At 41.3% G+C, this 24,293-nt stretch overlaps 1 pseudogene; it reads left to right on the top strand.

Annotated features, from left to right (window-relative positions):
- Window positions 1-23,362, top strand: part of LOC150040252 (eukaryotic translation initiation factor 1A-like) — a 247,818-nt pseudogene extending 224,456 nt beyond the window's left edge.
- The last annotated feature ends 931 nt before the right edge of the window (window positions 23,363-24,293 follow it).

Here is a 24,293-nt window from a genome sequence, read left to right as displayed (position 1 = left end):
TATCAGGTAAAAATTCCTGTGTCTCTATTACTTAGTAACAGAGTTAGCATCTGTGATCAATTCCAGGCCCTGTCCCTTCTCCTCATGCCGATATTTATTAGGAGCTAGTTGAATTTGAAGACACAGGATTATTTTTATCCACATGGGTTTCCAAAGTGGCTATTCACCCACGCGTGTTTTTGTGGGAAACTTTTAAATAGTACATGCAGTAAATAATCACTAGTAGGTCCAGATAAATATCATCATTTATTTGAAAGTTCTGTGTTAAGCATCAGTCATTGATAAAAGATTGGTGTTGGCTGTTATCATATGTGTTGTCTTTACTGTTGTTTAAATTACCTTCTCTAAAATGAAAATGGCAGTTTATGGTGATGATTTCAATGAGTGGATTAATTTTACAGACAAGTTGGTCTTTCTCACTGCTTTGCAATGTTATTAGTGCATATTGATTATATGTGGGAGGTTTCATTGGGACATTTCCATTTGTACAAGTATTTATGCTGATCATATTCACCTCCCTACTTTCTCTTTATAACATGAGCTTTTTGTCTTCTTTTTTGGTAGTGTTTTAAAAATGAATTTTTATTGATCTTTGAATACATACACACCTTAAACTTCTGTTTCACTAAAGGCCCAAGTCATGTTCTATCCGTTTTTTTTTTCTTTTGGTGCCAGTCCTAGGATATGAACAAACTGTTAGGTTTAATGGGGATCTCAGGATGTGGCCCACTGTGTGCTTTGACTTGTAGACTATAATGATCTTCTTGCTTCAATCTCCTGAGTAACTGCTGGTATACACAGAGAGCATTTCACTGGCTCAGGCTCATTATTGACTGGGTTTAGAAATCCAAATCTGGGAACTATTCACAGTTGAGTAAATCACAAGTGTGGGGATAGGAACATGGTTCATGACTACACAAAGCAGTAAAATGATAAAAATGTTACAGTGTGTTAGTGAACATTGAGACATGCATGCAAACTATTAACTGTTTGCTATAAATTGAAAATGTCTACTAAAATAAATGGCAGAGTCCTCTATAAGTTTCAAACTTAAAAAGTATATTTGAGGGCCGGGAGTTTGGCCCAGTGGTAGATTGCTTGCCTAGCATGCAAAGGCCCGGGTTGGATTCCTTGGTATCACATACGTAGAAAAAAGACATAAGTGGTGCTGAGGCTCAAATGGTGGAGTACTAGCCTTGAGAAAGTCCAAGGAAAGTGCTCAGGGCCTGAGCCCAAGGCCAGGACTGGCAAAAATAAAAGTGTATTTGATTTTTCCCAGTTAAAAAAAAGTACAACTATATAAGAAAGCATCACTACTAGAAGTAGCAGTTTTGTTTTGCTATTGCTCAGTAGAATAGTCTGTAGATGTTTGTTATCTCCTCTTGGTTTAAAGGCCCAATTCCTTTATTACTTTTGATCATTTGTCCAATTATAATTGTCATTGAAAACAAAATATTCAAATCAGTATCCCCGCAGAATTTTTTAACTCTCCAACTCAACCCCACCCCCTAGGTTTTTTGTTTTGTTTGTTTTTTTTTGTTTTTGCCAGTCTTTTGTCTTAATCTCAGGGCCTGAGCACTGTCCTTGGAATTTCTCAAGGCTAGAGCTCTACCACTGGAGCCACAGCACCATTTCTGGCTTTTTTCTATGTACTGTGGAATTGCTCCTGGGTCTTGGTGCACGCTACGCAAGCATTCTACCACTAGGCTAAACTCCTGACCCTACAATTCCCCCTTTTAAACAACAACAAAAAAACAATAGAAATATATTTTGTTGGTAGTTTCCACTTATGGACACAGCAGTCTCATCAACATCTTAACATTTCTTAACATTTTTTAATACATTTACTCTAGTTCTTTCTGAAGTTTTTGCCAGTCCTGGGCTCAAGCTCAGGGCCTGAGCACTGTCCTTGGACTTTCCCACGGCTAGAGGTCTACCACTTCAGTCTCAGCTCCACTTCTGGGTTTTTAATCTATGTATGTGGTACCACAGAATCAAACTCAGGTCTCGTGCATGCTAGGCAAGCACCCTACCACTAGGCCAAACCCCCAGCCCCTAATTTTTTAAATTATAACGTTATTAAAATGTGGTAGATCCAGTTTCTTACTCCTTGTAGATACCATTCTAGTGGCTGAAATTTTTCCTGTTGTTGGCCGTAATTCCCAAAGTGACTCTTCTACTTTCCTAACAATTTTCCTTTCTTGTGAACCTTTCCGTATCCTGAGAATGACAGAACATAGGGCAAAGGACCAGTGCATTTTAAGACCATTCTGTAGCTGTTTGCTGGATTCAAAACAGGAGGCAGGGCAAAAACACACTTATACTCACAGACTTCAAAGCAAATAAGGAAGCAGTAAAACACCCTTGAACTTGGTGTTGTGCACTGTTTGAGTTGTCTCCAGTCAGTTTTCAAAGGTTGGTTTGACCAAAAAACTACACTGCTGTTTTGCAGCCTTCCAGACAACAAACAGCGTTAAATAAAATCAAATGTGAAGCTTTTTCTGTTTTGCTTTTGTGAAGATTGAAAGTGCAGAAATCCTTTCCATGTTATGACTTATCATAAGTACGTAACATACTTCTTTCCAGAGAATTTAAACCCAGAGAATTTTTTTTCAGTCATGGGGCTTGAACTCTGGTCCTGGCCACTGTCCTTACGCTCTTCAGCTCAAACCTCTGTCCTATCCCTTGAGCCACAGTGCCACTTCCAGTTTTCCAGTGGTTTATTGGTGATAAGTCTCATGGGGCTTCAGTGCCTGGGCTGGCCTTCACTGGCAATCCTCAGATCTCAGCTTCCTGAGTAGCTAGGATTAGGCTGGTTAGCTATCTAGCTTTATATTAAGGCCTGTCAACTGGTAATATTTGTTATAAGCACCTTCAAGACTGTTTATTTATTCCTAAGGGTAACAAAGCTGATGTAATTTTAAAGTATAATGCTGATGAAGCTAGAAATCTGAAGGCATATGGAGAACTTCCAGAACATGGTAATTTTCCATTCTTCTTTTACAATGTTATGTGTTGTTATTGTGTGTAAGGGCTTAGGTGAACATGTTGTGATAAAATTATGTCTGTTTACATTGCCAGTATATTAGAAAGGAATAGTAGGACTTGCCTGCAAACTTTTTTTTTTCCTTTTTGTTTTTGTTTGTTTGTTTCGAGCCAGTCCTGGGCTTTGAGTTCAAAGTTTGGACTCTACCAATGAGGTTTTTTTCTCCAGGCTAGCATTCTACCCATTAAGCCACAGATTCATTTCCATTTATTGAGTAGTTTATAGGATCAGGGATCAGATGAACATCCCTGCCTGGGCTGTCTTCAAACTGTGATTCTCAGATCTCTTGTCTCCTGAGTAGACTTATACGCATGTGGCACTACTCCCCAGCCCTCATAAACAATATTTGTGGAGGAATTTGTGAGTTTGTTAGCTCCTAATGTTTATGTATCAAGGGAATAATATACGTATACATAGTCTATGATATACAAGGTAACATACATAAATTATCTATAATATATAGGGAATAATATATGCATTACAATATATTAATGTATATAATATGTATGTAATACATATACATAATTGTAATAAAATAGGTATATAGTATATAAATATGTACGTGTACACGTGTCTGGCTGTCTGACTGTGTGTTGTGTTGCAAATAAGCAGAGAGAAGGCTTTTCCTCTTCTGTTCCAGTTGGTACTATTGGGATTTGCACCTAGTACCTCTAGGTTCCTAGAAAGGTACTCTACCACTTGAGTGAAATCTCCAGTGAGTATTTTTTTTTCAGGAAAGCTGTTAACATTTTTTTAACCAGAGACTAAACTAATACCGAGATCCTTCTACCTGTTGATTCTCTTGTAAGATGAGACAAATGGCATGCACAGCTACATCAGTTTGTTAGTTGAATTGAGATTTGCCAACTATTTCCCTAGGTTGGATTTGAACCATGATTCTTTCTGTCAACAAATAAATGAGATTACAGATGTGAGCCTAAATAACTAAATAACTTTCTGTCAGCAAATAGCAAATAGATTGCAGTTGTGAGCCATGCATCTGGGTGGTTTCTTGTGGCTAGCAGTTGAAGCCACAAATTTTGGTGCCTCATAATGAGCTTGCTTGCTCACAGCTGGTGCTCTGCTATTTAAGTCTTGCCTATCTAGCCTTGTTTTACTAGTTCATTGGAACTATAGTGTTATGAACTTCTTTTGCTTGAGTTGGTTTTGAGCTGCTATCCACTGTAATCTCCCAGCCTAGGAATACAAGAATGAACCCTTAGTATCAGATCTCAAACTTTTCTTTTGAAATAGGATCTTAATATTTTTTGCATATGTACACTTCTCTGTATGTGTCATGTGTCTTACTGTCTCTCTTCCTGCCTGTCCTAAGGGCTTGAACTCAGAGCCTAGTTGTTGTGCTCAGGGCTAATACTCTACTGCTTGAACTCTACTGCTTGACTGCCTGCTTTTTTGTGTGGTTAAATAAAGATAAGAGAATGAGAGACTTTCTGGCTGACAGTGAACTGTGATCCTCAGATCTCAGGCTCCTGAGTATTCCAGGATTACAGGTATGAGCCAGTATCCCCTAGATGAGTGCTTATTTTTGTAGGAAATGAAGTTCATATGGTCTTGACATTGTTCTATATAGGAGTTTTTTTGAGGTACTTGTTTTGTTTTGTCCTGCTGGAGATGGCACCTAGAATGTCAAACAATTTTGAGCTGCTTTGTATTCCTCTACTGATTTAACACTTCATGTCCCTCATGGATATTTCTGTAGGGAAAACCAGTAAAATATATACACACTTGTGTGTATGTGTGTCTGTGTGTGTATACACACACATATATATATATATATATATACACAGAATTATGTATATATACATACAGATCCATTTTCTAAAGTGGGCAGTTTTAAAAATACTTTGCTTATATAAAGGATGTATTGTTTTTTATAGCTAAAATCAATGAATCTGACACATTTGGTCCTGGAGAGGATGATGAAGTCCAGTTTGATGATATTGGTGATGATGATGAAGACCTAGATTATGTAAGTAGACTTTTATACAATTTTATCTATAAGAAAAACATTTTCCTGAATAACATTCATACATACATACATACATGCATACATATGTGTATATTTGATCATGGAGCACTTTTGATCAAAGCTAGTTCTCTGCCATGTTGAGTCACTGCTCAAGTTCCAATTTCTGGTGGTTAATAGCAGATAAGAGTCTTCTTGAATTCCCGTCCAGCCTGGCTTTGAACCAATCCTCAGATCTCAGCCTCCTGAATACCTAGGATTCCAGGCATGGGCCACCAGCGTCCACCAACAAAACAATATTTAACATAAGATTGTCCTCTGTTTAAAGTTAAGGGCATGTTTTGATACTTGTTCATAAATTGTAAATTTGGTATTGTTCAGACTTAGTTACTCAATTTGTTTATGTTTGAAACCCATTTTGGATGCTTTCTTTTTGTAGCAACATGTATGGCTTTTGGTACAAGGCATCTCTATAAGCTTAACTTGTTTAAGTAAGAGTATCTAGAGGGGTGTGCACATATCTGTAATGCTAGCTGTTCAGGAGCTAAGATCTGAGGGTTATGGCATGGAGAAACTTATCTCCATTTGTCCCCCAAAAATGCCAGAAGTAGAGCTGTGGGCAAAATACCTTAGGGAAATATTTATTATTAAGACAATAGTTCATTTTTAGTTTTTATTATATTTTATTGTGATATGTAGAGGGGTTACATTTACATTCATCAGGTAGTGGGTACATTACTTCTTGAACATTGTTACCCCTTCCTATGTTTTTCTCCCATTTTCTCTCCCTCCCATTCATCCCTTACCTTCCCTTTTTCAAATAAACAAATATACTTATATACAGATAGCAGGTACCAAAGTTGGATATAGTAACAACATGAGATAAAGCATAAGGGGAAACAAAAGAGAAAAGAAATAACTTCACATGATGCAACAATTTAGTGATTGAAAACAACAGTCACTAAGATAAGCATCCTGTTTTTTTCCTTATCCTGGAGTACATTAAACTTAGCCTCATTCCATGCGGCAATGTGTACATAGCTTTTGTGCTATTGTGATCCCCTGTATATTAAGTGTATACTTCATGTGTCCTGATTGTTCCAAAGGAAGGAAACCATGGAGCCTATGTGTCTTTGGGTCTGGCTTACTTCACTTACTATGACTTTTTTCTATGTCTTTCCAATTCCTTACGTATGGGGTAATGTCGTTCTTTCTGATGGAGGAAAATGGGGATCAGGACATGTGAATGGGTATCAATGTATGTGAATTAATGAACCTACCACCTGGCAAATATCATGTAACCCTTCTATTAATAATAATAAAAATATGAAAAATATTAATGGTAAAAAGAAAAAAGTCTTTGACCCATGATTTATTGGGATGGTTGTTTCTGTTTTTACTCACATATTTTTCTCATATTGTTGGGAGCCAGAGTGGAATCAAACTGTACCTTGACTTGCATCAGACGATGGCTATATTGTCTTATTGCTTTCTGGCCCTATTCTATGTAAATGACCTGAGAATTACCATATGAATGTAACACCTGGAGGTTCCCTGGGAGAGGAGGAGGGAAGAAGGGGGAGGGGAAAATAAACGCGGCAGTCTAGGCAGTCTTTGCCTGGACTGCGGACATCCCGGACCCGGTGTGTCTGTCTCTCTTCTTTTTCTTCCTAGTCCTTGTCCCCTATTTCAGGAACCCCAATCTGCGAACCCTGGTTTGCTGCCGGTTGGCCCCGGCATCTGGCGCCCGAACAGGGACCCTGAAAATCTGGGACGGAGGTGAAGGACCCCTCCCTGTGGTGAGTAACACATCGTAGGACTATTAAGAGAGTATAGTCAGGAGTAAAAATTATGGGTCAAGCTAATAGCCATGGGTTATTTCTACCGATCTTAACAGGCCTATTTGAAGCCCACGGAACGTGGGTGGAAGAGGGGGTGCTTCAGAGCTTCCTACAGTTTCTTAAGGAGGCATGCCCGAGGTCTATAGAGGAGGAATTCCAAAAAGCCTGGCAGCGGATAGGAAAAAGAATTCTAGATTATTATGATGTATATGGCCCCGAGAAGACCCCAATAGAGGCTGCTACTGTATGGAGTTTAGTAAGTGAATACATAGATCCTCTACATGAAAATGCTGAACTTAATCTTGAATTAAGGGAACTTTATGAGTTAAAGGACCCTTCTGAAGAACCTGAGGCTGAGCCATATGCCGCAGCCCAAGAGAGTCTAAGTGAGATCTTGAAAAGGGAACAACAACCAGTAGATATTGAGTATCAGAATTCAGGTTTGAATATCAAGGAGGAAAGTTATGATGAGTCAATGGAGGGCCGAATGGCTACGATGGAGAAGAAGTTAGAAGAAATCCTACATTTTCTATCGAAAATGGGGACAGAGCAGAGAGCCCCCCCAGAAGTAGGAAAGAAATATGACCCTCAGGCCACTATGGTGTCTGATTCTAAACCTTACCCCTCACACCCACCGCCTCCGGCTGCAGCCTTACGGCCTCAATCACTTTCTCAACCTTTAGGCAAGCCTAAAGGCCCTAGCAACAAGCCCCTTTTAACAGGCACTACAACCAGGCACAGTGCATCGCAATTAAACCTGACTCAGGCTGCTAGAGAGAGGGAAGGTATTTCAGGGCCTCGATGCTTCCCTAGTTTAGTTGATCATGATGAACAAGTATACCATCAACCTGTTCCTGTTAAACTATTACAGGATTTAAAAAATGCCTGCTCCCAATATGGGCCAACTGCCCCTTTTACTCAAGTAATATTGGAGGCCGCATGTGCTGGTATTGCATGCCCAAATGACTGGAAGCGGCTTGCCAGAGCATGCCTTAGTGCGGGAGAGTACTTATTATGGGAGACAGAGTTCACTGCACAGTGTCGGGCTAAAATTGAAACAAATAGGTCTAAGAACCTGCCTTACACTGTTGATCAGTTGTTAGGAGAGGGAACCTATAAAAACACCAAAGATCAATTGGGTTATGCAAAGGAGGCCTATTTACAAATAAATGCTGCGGCGAGAGAGGCTTGGAAAAAGTTACGCAATTCCAATCGTACAAAAAATCTAGTAGAAGTTAAACAGGGACCAAATGAGCCTTATCTAGAATTTTTGTCTCGATTAATGGAGACTGCAGACCGCCTAGTACAAGATGAGAATGCAAGGGAGATTATAGTTAGACACATAGCCTATGAAAATGCCAACGCCGCCTGTCAGGCAGCTATCAGACCCCATAGGAATAAGGGAGGAATCACGGACTTTATTTCACTGTGTGCTGATATTGGACCCTCCCATGTACAAGGCCTTACTTTAGCCGCCGCTCCTCAAGGAAAGGCTGTTAGTGAGTCTCTAAAATATAGAGGTCAGCGGCATTCTCGGGATGCTAGACCCCCAGGGCGTTGCTTCTCTTGTGGACAAATAGGACATTGGATGACGCAATGCCCACGCCAGGCCAGGCAAAAGAGAGAAAAATCACCTGGCACATGTCCACGCTGTGGTAAAGGGAAGCACTGGGCTAAAGATTGCAGGTCAAGAACAAATCGCAATGGCCGCCCGCTTTCGGGAAACTGGAGGAGGGGCCAGCCCCTGGTCCCGCAAAACCATGGGGCAGTCCCTCCCTCTTCTCGGCCACAAGTGCATCTTCTAACAAACCCCCAAGATCAGTCTCCGGCCTCCTCCGTGCCACCCCAGGAAGTGCAGGATTGGACCTCTGTTCCTCCACCTGCTCAGTATTGACCCCAGAGATGGGGACACAAGCTCTCCCCACGGGGGTCTTCGGCCCCCTTCCCCTGGGAGTGGCTGGATTGCTGTTAGGGCGAAGTAGCTCAGCCCTTAAAGGGATACAGATTACACCTGGCAAAATTGACCAGGATTTTACTGGAGAAATCAAAGTTATGGCCTCTGCCCTGAAACACGTGGTATCGATCCCAGCCGGTCAAAAATTAGCACAATTAATACTTGTGCCTTTACCTCCCGGGGAGACTGCTAATTCCCCATGTGGACAGAGAGGATTTAGATCTTCTGATATCTATTGGGTACAAAGCATAAAACAAGAGAGGCCTGAGATGACTATATTTATACAAGAAAAGCCCTTTAAAGGAATATTAGACACTGGAGCAGATGTGTCTGTGATATCTAAAAAACATTGGCCAGCCCAATGGCCCCTGACAACCTCTATGACTTCCCTACAGGGGGTTGGGCAAGCAACTGACCCACAGCAGAGCAGTGCGATCCTTGTTTGGAGAGATGAGGAAGGGCACTCTGGTCATTTTCAGCCATTTGTCTTGGATCATCTGCCAATTAATTTATGGGGTCGTGATATCATGGAAAAAATGGGAGTGTATATGTTTAGTCCTAGTGCTGCGGTCACTAAGCAGTTACTTGATCAAGGCCTCCTCCCCTTTAGGGGGCTAGGCCGAGAAGCACAGGGGGAGCTAGAGCCACTCCAACCCCAGTCTCACCCTACGAGACAAGGATTGGGGTATCCCTTGACGGGAGCTGTCGTTTGCCCTCCCCCTCATGCTGATCCCATAAATTGGCTCTCTGAACAACCGGTATGGGTTGAACAGTGGCCTCTTTCACTAGAAAAGATCATTGCAGTACAGCAGCTAGTACAGGAACAGCTGGACTTGGGGCATGTGGCCCCTTCTAACTCTCCATGGAATTCTCCAATTTTTGTTATAAAGAAAAAGTCAGGTAAATGGAGGCTGTTACAGGATTTGAGAAAAATAAATGCCACAATGGAACTGATGGGGGCCCTACAGCCTGGCTTGCCTTCACCCATGGCAATCCCAAAGGATACTTATAAGATTATTATAGATTTGAAGGATTGTTTCTATACTATACCCCTGGTGCCTCAAGACTGTAAGCGCTTTGCCTTCAGTGTCCCCTCTGTTAATTTTAAAGACCCCATGAAGCGATATCACTGGCTTGTGCTCCCACAGGGCATGGCAAATAGCCCAACTTTATGTCAAAGTTTTGTAGCTAGAGCCATTTCTTCCACTCGTGAAAAATTTTCTTCTGTTTATATTGTTCATTATATGGATGACATCTTGTTGGCTTGTTCTGACCCTATCGTCGTACGACAAGCCTTTGGACAACTAAAGCAAGATCTGAGCCTCTTTGGCCTTATAATAGCAGCTGAAAAGGTTCAGGAACACCCCCCTTTTACATATCTAGGCCATATATTAGGCCCACACTATTTTAAAAGCCAAAAAATACAATTAAAAACTTCACACTTAAGAACTCTTCATGATTTTCAGCAATTCTTAGGAGATATAAATTGGCTTCGGCCTTATCTAAAGCTCTCCACAGGAGAGTTAAAACCCCTTTTTGATCTCTTAAAAGGAGATACCAACCCTACATCCTTGCGTGAATTAAATCCTGACGCCAGGAGGGCCATCCAAATTGTAGAAAAGGCAATTTCCCAGCAACAAGTGACCTATTGTGACTATTCTAAACCATGGGGAGTTTATATTTTAGCTACTTCTCACTCCCCAACTGCTGTATTGTGGCAGGATGGCCCACTTTTATGGCTTTATCTACCATCAACACCCGGCAAAGTGCTGACCCCCTACTACGAATTGGTAGCTAATCTGATACACATGTGCCGAGTGGATTCCCGTAAATATTTAGGTCAGGAACCTCATTTTATCTGTGTCCCATATAATTTACAACAACAAGATTGGCTATTCGCCCATTGCGATTCTTGGGCCATTGCTTGGGCCAATTATACGGGAAAAATTTTGCATCACTACCCGTCTAACAAACTTCTCCAATTTGCTGCGTGTCATACGTTTCTATTTCCTTCCATAGTACAGGCCTCGCCTTTATCTTCTGCCGCTTTGGTATTTACAGATGGATCCTCAAATGGAACGGCTGCTCTGACCATTAATGGGAAAACTCAATCTTGGGTTACAGGTTTTTCCTCCGCCCAAGAGGTGGAATTAGAGGCTGTTTTACAAGCACTCGTCCTGTTACAAGACGAGCCCTTTAACTTATACTCAGACAGTCAATATGTAATTCGTGCTCTTCAAGTCATAGAAACTGTTCCCTTTATTGGAACTACTAACTCCAATATTCAGACCCAATTTCGCCAAATACAAACTTTGCTTTGTTCTCGCAACCACCCCTGTTTTTTTGGCTTTGTTCAAGCTCACACTAATCTTCCTGGCCCTTTAAGTGAGGGCAATGCAGTTACTGACTCCGCCACCAGAGTTTACTTAACTCAGGTTGAACTTGCTAAGCAGTCACATGCCATCCATCATCAAAACAGTCGAGCCTTGCGCCGACAGTTTAAATTATCTAGAGAAGCCGCGCGGCAAATAGTTAGGACTTGCTCCAACTGTGTCCCTTTTTCACCAGCCCCCCATTTAGGCATAAATCCACGAGGACTGCTTTCTAATCACATTTGGCAGATGGATGTCACGCATGTTCCATCATTTGGCCGATTAAAATATGTTCATGTTACTGTAGATACTTATTCTAATTTTATCTTGGCCACCCCCCTTGCTGGGGAAGCCACTAAACATTGTATCTCTCACTGCATTCGATGCTTTGCTGAGATGGGGATTCCCTTGCAAATAAAAACAGATAATGGCCCTGGCTATGCAAGCCGAGCATTTCAATCCTTCTGCCATTCCTATAATATCACTCATATTACAGGCATTCCTTACAATCCTCAAGGTCAAGGCATCGTGGAGAGAGCTAATGGATTATTAAAACATCAAATTGCTAAAATACAGAAAGGAGAGTCATATCCCGCTACCCCTGTGAATATACTTAATCATGCTTTATTTGTTTTAAATTTTTTGAATTTGGATTCAAATAATTTATCTGCTGCTCAGCGATTCTGGGAAAAAAGAGCGCAGCGTCCTTTTGCCTTAGTAAAATGGAAGGATCCCCTAACTGGTGCTTGGCATGGGCCCGATCCTGTTCTAACCTGGGGTCGAGGGCATGTATGTGTTTTTTCACAAGGAGAAAATGACGCCCGCTGGCTGCCTGAACGCTGCGTTTGGATCGTGGAGAGTGACAGTGGCCATCCAAGCAGTGACTCACTGGGCCTACACCCCCAACCCTCCAGTGGTGCATCCTGCGACGTGGGAAAGACCTGAGTTATTTGTGCATGTCAATCGGGACTGCTACTGATCCACTTGTTCCACACATTCATATGAGCTGTGTTTCTCCTCCTTTTACTATTATGTAGGGACCTTTTAACATATTTATTGACTCTACACAATTTAATATGTGACATTATTTTGTCTTTACCAGCCCTCTTCTTAATAACCTTTTTTGTAAAAGATGCCCAGGTGAAAAGCAAAGGCCTCCAGAGGTAAGTAGAAGTCGGCCGACCCCCTTGTATGTCAGCGTTTTATTTTATTTTATTTTATTTTATTTTTGTTTGTTTGTTTGAAAAGGTGCACTGTGGGCCTAAAACAGAGGCCTGGGTGGTCAAGGGACGCCTTGACCCCCCCTCCCCTTCTGAGTTTCTTGTCAATAACAAGGCATACCTGAGAGTCCCACCAGCAAGACATGTCTAAATCTAAAAATAACTGTTTGGTGAAAACATTCATTTGAGCTCATGTTTTTTGTGTTAAGTGTATCTGATTGAGTCCAATTTTCTTGTTATATGTCAATGTCTGATTATTTAAAAGTCTCCGTTTGTCTTGTTCGTGTTACATATTTTTCCTTGTCCAGTTTTGTCTTTAAAATTGGTACCATTTCTAAGTATGGATCCTTATGGTTTTTCTGTGCGTACTCAAGCACACATCCTTGTTATTTATTTGAACATTTCTGGGCCTGGTATGGCCCCTCCCAATCCGCTGCAGCTGAGGTGAGCAGAGGCCAGACAAAGCAGCTGCAGGCTTCGTTCAGTTTCCTTTTTCCTACAACCTGCTGAAGTGACAGTCTAGAGACACTTGGTGACAGGACACAGACTTGTCTTAGTTCTCCTAGGTTTAAGACTCCCACCCAACTTTCATCTGCAAAAAGTAATATGTCTGATATCAGAAACAAACTCTGGAAGAATAAATTTCAGCTAAGTTGCCTTGTTAGAAAGCTTTGTTTAAAAACAAAAACAACAACAACAACAAAAAACCTGGTTGTCACCTCCAAGAATAAGCTTTGCAAAAACAACAACAACAAAAACAACAAAAAACAACAACAACAAAAAAACCCTCATGGTACTAAAATTTCCGGAAAATGAACGGCCGATATTAATTTTGCGCGCTTTAAGATCTTTGAGTATGAATGTGTGTACGAATGGGTGTGAGTGAACATGTTCAAGGTTAAATTGTCAGCATGCTGTATAAAACAATGGTTGAGCTCATTTGAAACACAAAAGCAATTGGGTAAATCTAAGTCTAAACTTCAAGAAAATTAGTAGGTTTGAATGTTTCCTATGTCTCAAAGGATTATTGCATTGTCTTAAAGAAAAACTGGTAAATATTTTTCTAGATCCTGAAATCTGCATTTTATTGCAAGGCATACAACTGTTTACATTGTAAACATCGTATCCTGTTTAGCACAGAGATGTTAGGGAATTTGGGATTTACTACTTTAAGTTAAAGTTTGGAAACATGTATTAGAGATTTAAATGTGAAATTGTTCATTAACGTCAGAAATTTTGCCTGTCTGTCTTTTCTTGCAAATCTGATGGTAAAATGTGGATAATGTGATTAGTATTTTAAAGGAATGTTTAAAGGTTTATCTCCATGCTATTGGGTGTATTTAAAAAAAAAAAAAAAAAAGAGAGGAAACTAAGTCCAGACCTAGACTTTTGGTGCACTGATGTCTATAGTTCTTGCATTAGGGAAAAACTGTTATTTGAGTTTAAATTGTTGTTGGAGTTTAAGACAGTAATCTAAACTGCAAAAAAAAAAAAAAAAAGCCCTTTTCTAAAAGGCAAGAGGAGTGACTTGAGCCCTAGGGGGCCTGAAGGCAGAAGGAGTTCTTTGTGCCCTTAAAGGTTTTTCAATTGCAAATAAAGGCTAAGGTGTTGATTGTTTAAGCCAGTATCAGCAAAAGTTTTAAGAACATTGGAAATGGGTTTCTAAACAATATTTGAAAGTGAAATTGTCTTAAATGTTTAAAGAAAGAGAAAAAAGGAAAATTAGGACTACCAAAGTAATTGCTTAATTGCTATTTCAGCTTACTCTTGTAAGTTACTTTATAGCAATCTCCAGAAGGCCCATGGAGAAGGACAGCAGATCCTCATTCAGATGTAAGTTTGGCCCTCACCAAGTTCCAGGTAAGATCATGCTTAGAGACTATTTCTGTATTGACCACCTTGTTGCTTCTAATTGGAGTAAAGTGGCCTTTTGTAGACTCATTGATCTGAAAGCCACAGTTTTGAGCCTGCCCGGGCAAAGCAAAGTCCCTGTGAGACTGTGGTGTCTAATCTGCCAGCAGGATGCTGGGACAGAGTTGCTTTGGAGCTCGAAGTGGCAGAGTGCTAGCTCTGAGCTGAAAAGCTGGGGGGAAGCACTCAAGCACCAAGCTCGGGACTCACAGTGGCAGGGCGCTAGCCTTGAGCTGGAGAGCTGAGAGACAGCGCCCAGACCCTGAGTTCAAATCCAGCAACCAACAAAGTGAAATGCCAATGGGATGTTTATCCCTGTGTGGAGAGACACTACCGGGACAGGAAAGCCTCTGCTTGGATGGCAGAGTTGGTGTCAGATCTTAGAGTCACTTGTGCTTGGCCATTCAAATTAATCAGAGCCGGGAGGTCATAGAATAGTTTGTAAGCATGCCTTACTAATGCCCGTGCCTTTCATAACTGGGCAGGAACTTGTCAATCTTCTGTGATAGTGGGTAGTTTAAAGTCCTAATTGAGCGAATTTTTTTATTTTTGACACCAGCCACAAATTCAGGAAAAGTTTGTGGATCTGAAGCTTGTGTCTCTATTAATCTGTTTAGATCTGACAACTGAAGCATTTGTTAAGGTTGCAGAAATTTAGTTCCCCAGACAATCAAGAAAAAGCCTTTGCAAATGGGTGCTAGGTAGGCTGTGCTGTTGTGGCCAAGGATGGTTTGTGCAGTTGTTGAATGTCAAGTATGATTTCTAGTTTGGAGTAGATTGTTGTTCCTGGTGTCTAATCCTTGCAACCCCTTGATAAAACAGGCTAGGCTTCTTAAGGTCCCTGGTCAAGCGTGGAGACGGCGCCCCTGAGTCAGCTTGAAGAAGTCACGGAAGTTGAATCTCCGCCCATCAAATCCCCGTTGGACCAAGGGACCAAAGTCATTTTTGGAAAATGTGACAGGATAAATTAGGGGTATAGAAAAGAGTAAAAATTGCACTTGTGTTTCTTTTAAAATAAAAAACGGGGGACATGTTGGGAGCCAGAGTGGAATCAAACTGTACCTTGACTTGCATCAGACGATGGCTATATTGTCTTATTGCTTTCTGGCCCTATTCTATGTAAATGACCTGAGAATTACCATATGAATGTAACACCTGGAGGTTCCCTGGGAGAGGAGGAGGGAAGAAGGGGGAGGGGAAAATAAACGCGGCAGTCTAGGCAGTCTTTGCCTGGACTGCGGACATCCCGGACCCGGTGTGTCTGTCTCTCTTCTTTTTCTTCCTAGTCCTTGTCCCCTATTTCAGGAACCCCAATCTGCGAACCCTGGTTTGCTGCCGGTTGGCCCCGGCATCATATAATTGAATTGTAATTAATAGAATGGTTACATTATATTAACCAGATAGAAGACACATTACTTCACAAATATTAATACCCTCTCTCATGTTATGGTCCCCATTTCCCTCCTCCCTCCCCCCACTCATCTTGATTTCCTCGCTCCCCTCTCTTATTTCAAATAACCAATTAAGCACATAAAATATATCAGATAATAAGGTGAAATATTGTAACAATATGAAATAAGCAAGAGAGCAAAAGAGATGAGAAATAACATATACATTAAAAACAACAATCACGCATTATATGGGTTTTCTTTCTATATTCTAGAGGTCCTTTCATTTAGTGTCATTCTATATGGCCTGAAGTATCTAGGTTTTGTTCTATTGTATGACTGTTGAATATAAATTGTTGAATTTCTGTTCTGATTTCTTCAGTGACCCATCGGTGATGGAACAATATGCTGTTTTCGATCATGTACGGACTTCTTGTTTTCGATCATGTACGGACTTCTTTAACTCCTTGATTTCCATTTGAGTGGTTAGCTCAGCAGCTTTGTTCTCTTTGGATATTTGTTGGAGTTTGGTCACCTTTCTGTTTGTGGGTTCTATGAATTCATCCATTTTTCTTTGTAAATCCTTCATTATGGCCTCTTTATGGCTTCCTCTCATTCACATATCACCTTGTTTATGGTTTCATCTTGTTTAAGTATGGCTTCCTTCTGTATCTCTTTCTGTATGTTTTCACACTTTTCATTAATCATGTTTATCAATTGCATTTGTATAGCATTTACAGGACTCTCCTCTAGTTTTGCCATTGCCTGTTTATATTGGGTGGGAGATGCTATTCTTTGGTTTGCCATTTTTCTTGAGTTTCTTGTTCTGCCCATTTGAAAATGGGAGGAAGATTAATACTAGACAAGATTTAGGGGGAAAGGTAAAATAGTTGAGTGCAAAATTTAGAAAAAATAAGATAAAACCTGAAAATAAGAAAAGTTATAAGGAGGATATATAGAGGAAAGAGGAAGGTATATATAGGAGAATTCAATCATAAAAATTTTCAAGAGTAAAAATAAAAAAAGAAAAAGAAAAACAAGAAAAATGGTGGGGGGAGATCCAACACAATTGTGAGTTCTTAGACAAGAAATACTAAGGTTGGGAACCAACAGATTAAAAAGGAGGTGACTATCAATATAAATGCCTTTGTATTCAGTCTGTACCCAGTGCTGTCACCATGTTTCTAGGAACGATCACAATGACAGAAGGAAAGGGGGAGGGGGAAGAAAACAATCATAACATTAAAAAAAACATAAAATACAAATGAAAAAGGGTAGAAAATGAAAAAAAAAGAAAAAAAGAAAAAAAATGGTATTCTTCAGGTTTTTTTTCGGGGAGGTTGGGGAAGGATAAGGAAACTTGTGTCTCCACTAAATTCGGGATCCAAACCCTTCAAAACATCTTTTTCTCTTTCAATTTGGCTCTGCAGTTTTTCTGATCAGTTTGCTTGATGGCGCAGGAAAAAAACCTCCCAGCTCTGAGTAATTTTAAGTGGCGAAGCACAACTGGCTCCAGGATCTGACACCATCTCTGCCATCCAAGCAGAGGCTTTCTGCATGTGGATGCTTCATTGCTTTTTTCCCAGGAATGTGTTACACAGGAATAGGCTTTCACTTCGTTGGTTGCTGGACTTGAACTCAGGGCCTGGGTGCTGTCCTTCAGCTCTCCAGGTCAAGGCTAGCACTCTGCCACTATAAGCTCCAATGCAACTCTGCCTCACTCGCACTCTGCTGCTAGATTAGATGCCACAGTTTCACAGGGACTTTGCTGTGTCCAGGCTGACTCAGAACTGCAGTTTTTAGATCAATGAGTCCTTCATAAGGCCACATTACTCCAATTAAAGCCACAAGGTGGTCACCACAGAAATAGTTCTAAGCATGATCTTACTTGGAACTTGGGCCATCAGGATCTGCTGTCCTCCTCCATGGGTCTGCTGGAAATTGTTATAAACTTAAAAGACCAAACTGAAATAGCAATGGAGCAATCATTTTGGTAGTCCTACTTTCCCTTCTTTCTGTCTCTTTTATTTTTTATATTTATTTATTTATTTATTTATTATTTATTTGTATTGGTTAGTTACTGCTTAGAATTCCAATAACAGTTTAAACTCAAATAACAGTTTTTGCCTAATGCAAGAATTACAGACATCAGTGCACCAAAAGTCCAGACTTGCGTTTCCTTCTTTTTCTAAAATACATTTAATTGTAAAGTAGAATGAAACCCAATCATGAGAAGATAAATCTTTATACATTTCTTTTAAAACCCTTTTCCCAATTTAATATACTTTAAGGGGCAGTTCAAGAAATGCTAATCACATTACCCACATTTTACCATCAGATTTCCAGTGTCAGTCTGCAAGGAAAAAGAGACAGGATGAAGATGGACCACTGTTCCCATCTGACGAGGTATAGATGAACAGCCTTTCTGCCAGCTTACTTTTTCACCATGCATGGACTCTCCCTAGGACCTGTCCCACCATGGGGAATCCAGAGCTGCACTTTTGCCACTTCACCTCTAACCCCCAAGATAGGCTCACAGGACTATCCTAAGTTTTCAGGTCCTTTCTTTTGGATTTGATTACCTAAACAACTTTAAAAGACAGACAGGCAAAGTTTCTGATATTGATTGATACCCAAATTCACATTTAAATTTCTGCCACTTGTCTCCGAACTTTAACTCAAGGTAATAAATTCCAAATTCCAAACTTAGCTCCTCTGTGCTAAACAGGATACAATGTTTACATTGTAAAGGGCTCAATGCATTACAATACCAGGTTTTTAACATGCAGATTTCAGGATCTTTAGAAAAATACTCTTAACCAGTTCCTCTTTAAAGTAATGCAATAATCCTTTGAGACATTAGAAACATTTGAACCTAATACTTTTCTTGAAGTTTAAACTTAGATTTACCCAATTGCCTTTGTGTTTCAAGTATAAATTCACCCATTACTTTATACAGCATACTGAGAATTTAACATGTTCACTCACACCCACTCACACCCATTCATACTAAAAGATCTTAAAGCACACAACATTAATATCAGCCATACATTTTAGTGTCAAGAGAAGTTTTTTTTCCAATGTTACTCTTGCAGGTGGCAACCAAGTTTTAAAACAAAACTTTCTAACAAGGCAACTTAGCTGAAATTTATTTTTCCAGAGCTTGTTCCTGATGTCACACTTTTTTTTTGCAGATGAAAGCTGAGTGGGAGTCTTAAACATAGGGGAACTAAGACTGAAGTCTGTGTCCTGCCACCAGTTGTCTCCAGACTCACTTCAGCAGTTGTTAGGCAAAGGAAAACTAGACTAAGCCTGCAGCTGCTTTGTCTGACCTCAGCTCGCCTGAACTGCACTGGAGTGGGAGGGGGCCACACCAGGCTTGATACCTACCCCAGGTGTGACCAAAACTTTTACTTCCCAGATATATTTGAATAGATAACAAAGATGTGCGCACAAGCACACACACACACACACACACACACACACACACACACACACACACAAACACACACCACAAGGACACCCAAGGAAAAACATGCAACAAGAACAAGACAGAGAAGCAAAGACTTTAAGTAATTGCTAAGCTTCTGGTGGCATGCCTGGCCTTAAACTATCAGAGTAATGGAAAAACCATGGGGCCCTGAACTCAGGGGGCACCTCCGCTATGGAGATCTCCATTCCCTGATAGCCGGCAGGCAGAGGCCATCCTAACCTACCTACAAAGGCTCTCAAACAAAACCAGACATTGACTCATAACAAGAAAATTGGACTCAATCAGATACACTTAACACAAAAACAAGAACTCAGATGAATATTCTCACCAAACAGCTCATTTCGATTTACACACTTCCTCAGTAAACTGTAGGACGCTTTCAAGCTGTCCCTGCCCTTTCCTCAATCCACAGAATTGGAGTGTCCCTCAAGGGCCGGCACATAAAGCCTGCAGATATTATCTAGTCCCATTATTTTTACTCCCGACTATACTTTCTCCCGCTCTGTCATTCTCTTAAGACCTCACTGCAGTGGTGTCCTCTACCGTCATTCCAGGTTTTCAGGTCTCTGTTCCGTCACCACTTGCCGAGGCCAGCCCACAGCCAACCGGGATTCCTGAATTTTTGTTTGTTTGTTTTTTATAGTATCTGCTTTTGCTTCAAGAGTCTTTGATCCATTTGGAATTAATTCTGGTACTGGTTGACATAGAAGGATCCAACGTTAGTTTTCTACCTGTGCGTAACCAATTCTGCCAGCACCATTTGTTGAAGTGGCTGTCTTTCTTCCATCCTGTTCTTTTTGCTCTGTTGTCAAAGATTAGGTGGCCATAGGGCTGTGGGTGGATTTCTGGGTCTTCAGTTCTACTCCATTGTTCCTCAGGCCTGTTCTCATGCCAAGCTGTTTTGGTTGCTATAGCTCTGACTGAACTTTGGTATTGATATTTCTCCAGCACTGTTCTTTCGGCTAAGGATTGTTTTTGTTATACAGGTTCTTTTATTATTCCATATGCCTTGACTTCCTTTTTCAGGTTTTAAAAGTTTTCATCATAAAGGTCATTTATACTCCTTAGTTAATTCATAAGTATTTTATTTTCTTTGAGGCTACTGCAAAGGGAGTTGCTTTCCTCATTTCCTCCTCACTCTTCTCATTGTTGGCATACTGGAAAGCAGTTGAGTTTTGAGGGTTAAATTTTTACCCTGCTACTTTGCCAAAGTTTTGAATCAGCTCAAGCTACTTGGGAGTGGGGGCTCTGTAAGGTTCTTTAAATATACAGTCATGTCATTTGCAAAGAGAGAAAGTTTCCCTGTTTGGATCCCCTTTATGTTTGCTTCTAGCCTTATTACTCACTACATTAAAGAGGAGTGGAGAGCGTAGGCATTTCTGTCACATTCCTGAATTTATAGGAAATGACTTTAGCTTTTGGCCATTAAGCATAAGGCTAGCTGTGGATTTGTCATACACAGCCTTTATTATACTGAGAAATGTTCCATGGATCCCTAGTTTCTACAGAGCCTGAAGCTCTGTTGGAGCTGGTCAAATGTTTTTTCTGCATCTATTGACATAATCATGTGATTCTTGTCCTTGCTTCTGCTGATGGGATGGATTATAGTAATTGACTTGCATATATTGAACCAGCTTTGCATGCTGTCATCAATCTTGTTTGATCATAGTGTATAATTTTTTTGATGAGTTGCTGAAGCCAATTGGCCAGTATTTTGTTGAAAAGTTTTACATCAATGTCGTCAAAGAAATGGGTCTACAGTTCTCTTTCTTTGATGAGTCCCTGTCTGGTTTTGGGCAGTGGGAGTCTAACACTGGCTTTGTAGAATGAGTTTGGCAAAGAGCCTTCACTTTCAATTTCATTGAAGAGTTGGAAGAGTTTTGGTGTGAACTCTGCTTTGAAGGCCTTAGAGAATTCAGGTCCATCAAGTCCTCCTGTGCTTTTCTTGGACGGGAGGTCTCTTCTTATGATTTCTATTTCAATTCTTGAAATAGGTCTGTTTAGTAGGTTTAGGTCTTCTTGGTTCAATTTCAGTATGTTAATATTGGCTAGAAATTCATCCATCTCTTCTAGATTCCTAAATTTGTTGGCATAAAGGTTTGGAAAGCATCCCCTTATGGTGCTCTGGATCTTGGTAATTTTCATTCTCATCTATGATTTTGTTTATGTGGGTGTGCTCCCTTGTTTTTTTCGGTAATATTTGCTAAGCGCCCGTCAGTTTTGTTTATTGGTGTAGAGGAGTTTTGTTTATTGGTTGGTGGATGGTTGTCCTCTGGGGTAGGAGCGAGAGCAGATATGCTATGATCCCCTTGAGGAGATGTGTCTGCAGTCCCTTTCAGGAGAACTGTTGACAGGTCCTGTGGGAATTGCCTGCTTTGTAGGCCCAAATTTGGATAATGTGAACCAGGCTGTTGCATCCTTTAATTTGACTGCTGTGGAGTGGTTAGAAAGATCTCATGAGGTTTTCTTCACTTAAGCTGTAGTCCTCCTGAAGAGGTGGAGGAGGTAGGGTGAGTTGAGGTTAAATATACTAAGTCCCCTGTCTCAAAAGGAGCCATGGCAGTCTTTTCTGGGAAGGGATTCTAGAACTCACATATTCCCAGAGAGCTGCCAGGAGATGGCTGAGGACAGGTGGGAGGTGGGGTGAGGGGATAAGTTGAGAGGTTTTTTTGAAAGTGCTTGGAGGTGTAGGAGGGCAAGGGGACATAATGTTACCCAGTCCCAGTGGAGTTTTAGACCCGGTGGATAGGGGGATTATAGTGGCCTGGCTCGGAGCAACCAGTCAGAGGATAGGGCTGGACGAGATTAGTTAGCAACTATTTCTGGTCTCTCAGCTCTGATTAGTTTGAGAGGGCAGGTGTAAAGTGACTCCATTTAGAATGTGACATTACTTCCTTACTCTACTCCACGGTTCCTCATCACCAGGGCTGGTCTGGGGAGTTCAGGACTTGGCTACTGGGAAAACTCGTCCCAGTTGGCACTTATAGGGGTTAGAACTCAAGGCCTGAGCAGTACTCACAAGCACTTCTGCTCCTGGCTAGCACTCTACCACTCTGACTCACAGTGCCACTTTCAGTCTTTGGCTGGTGGGAGATCTTGAGAACTGCTTCCACCCTGGCTCTTTGCTGGATAGTTGGGAAATGGAGTTTGGACAGATTTTCCTCTGCCCAGGCTGGCTTTGAACTGGAGCAACAAGGAGGAATAGAGCTCAGTAGGAATAGAGCTCACCTAGCTCACCTGATTTAGGGTTTTAGGATTTTTGTTTTTTAGTCTTGAGTTAACTCTTAGACAAGATTTGACTTAGAATGACCGTTTTTACTGCTAGAGTTATGAATACCAGCACTGTGCCACAAGTCCAAACTTGGCACGGTTTGCTACTTGGCATATTTGGCAGACTTTGATATTTACCAAAGTGTATCTGTTCATATACCTGTCTTGATCTAACTTGTGTGTATTAACATATCAACAGGTGAAAGAGAATATAAATGAATAGAGGTTAAGAGGGTAAGTGTCCAGATGATGTAAAGGTCCTGGCCTTAGTGGATCTGAGTTGATTTGTGTCTTTTATCAGCAGGCTTTCGTTGTGTGTGATGGGGGCAGACAGGGATTCATTTTTACCACAGTGGAGGAAGTCACAGTGGTCCAGGCAGAAGATATGGCCTGGATCTGGGTGAGGCTGAAGTAGCATCTTCCAGTATGCAGGGGATGGATTGCCAGACTTCTTGTTGGGTTGCCTGCAAATTTCTACAAAATCTAGGATTTTCCGGGTTGCATATTTTGAGTACACTGGTCTTTGCAGGTCGGTCAGTCGGTCGGTCGGTATTTTGCTGGCAAGTCAGGTATATGTTAGATGGACATAAAGAGTGACATGTGGATTTTACATCAGTGCTTGTTGGTGTTAACAAGGCATCTTTGTATATCAACTACTTTTAATTGGAGAAGGGTGTTTTTAGCTTTTAGGAAACCATAAAACAGGACGGAGAGACAGGGACTTGCTTCTGGAGGAATTTTGAGTGACTCCAAAAAGATTTTGGATGGCATCGGCAAGCTGGATGTCAGAGTGACAGAAAGGTTACAGGGCCGTGGAAATTCACAGGGGGACATAACCTTCCCTGTTGGGCTTTCTGTCCCCCAGCAGCACACCTGCTGAGACCATCACTATTAGAAAGCTAACAACTGCATGGAGTAAAAAGAGAAATAGGTCTGGTAGAAGAGTATTGGGGTTGCAGAAAATCCACTGGCAGGTATGCTTTATCTCCTTTTCTGTGTTAATCCCAAAGCCTGTAGAAAGAACTGGGAGAGAAGGAGTTAGGAAAGTGGAAGATGTGGTACTAAAAGTGAATGTTTGAACAGCTGGACAAAGCTATCCAATAAGAAGGAATTTAGTGGGGGAGCGGGAGTGTGAGAGGTTGGCTGGAATGTGAGGCAGAGGGGCAGTGTTTTGCCCAAATATATGGGCACAGTGGGAGCGGGAATCCTGAATTGTCTTAAGTGTTTCACATGGAGTGACCTGAGGAGCAGGAGGAGCTGGAGGGAGGTGATGTTGGGAGTGGAGGGGGAGTAAGGCAGGGTACTTGTAGAGAGGCAAGGCGAGCTTTGTAGTGGGGGGGAAGAGCCACCGTAGTGGCCCTGGCTGGGAAGCCCAGGTGAGGTTGAGGGTGGAGGCAATCCCTGAGCTGGGAGTGACTGGAGCAATAGGGGAAGAGAAGGGAGGAGGAAGAGTTTGCAACCACCCTGCCTCTTCTGAGAAGTGTGTCGGGAGAGGGGCTGAACGGTTAGTGGAGAGGAACAGGCTTTGCAGGCAGCTGCTGTGGCTGAGGCCTGGGGGAGGAGATCATAGGTTTAAGGCAGAGGTTTTGAGTGCTGTTGCTTGATCTGCTGGTCAGTTGGAGAGAGAGATTTCGAGAGATAAGAGTTCCGGATAGGCCCGGTAGGAGTAGAAAGCTACTGTACCTGATCCCACTATCTCAATCACTCATCATATAAGTAAATACCAGAGAATTATGGGATCAAAGGTGCTGTCATTCAGCCATTTAGAGGTTTTTTGTAGATCATAGCTTGGCCATGCTTCCTTAAGTGGA

This window comes from Megascapheus bottae, chromosome Y, assembly GCF_031878675.1.
Source record: "Megascapheus bottae isolate mThoBot1 chromosome Y, mThoBot2.hap1, whole genome shotgun sequence".
Lineage (NCBI taxonomy): Eukaryota > Metazoa > Chordata > Mammalia > Rodentia > Geomyidae > Megascapheus > Megascapheus bottae.
The sequence above is the reverse complement of the archived record's forward strand: the minus strand, read 5'-3'. Positions and strand labels throughout refer to the sequence as shown.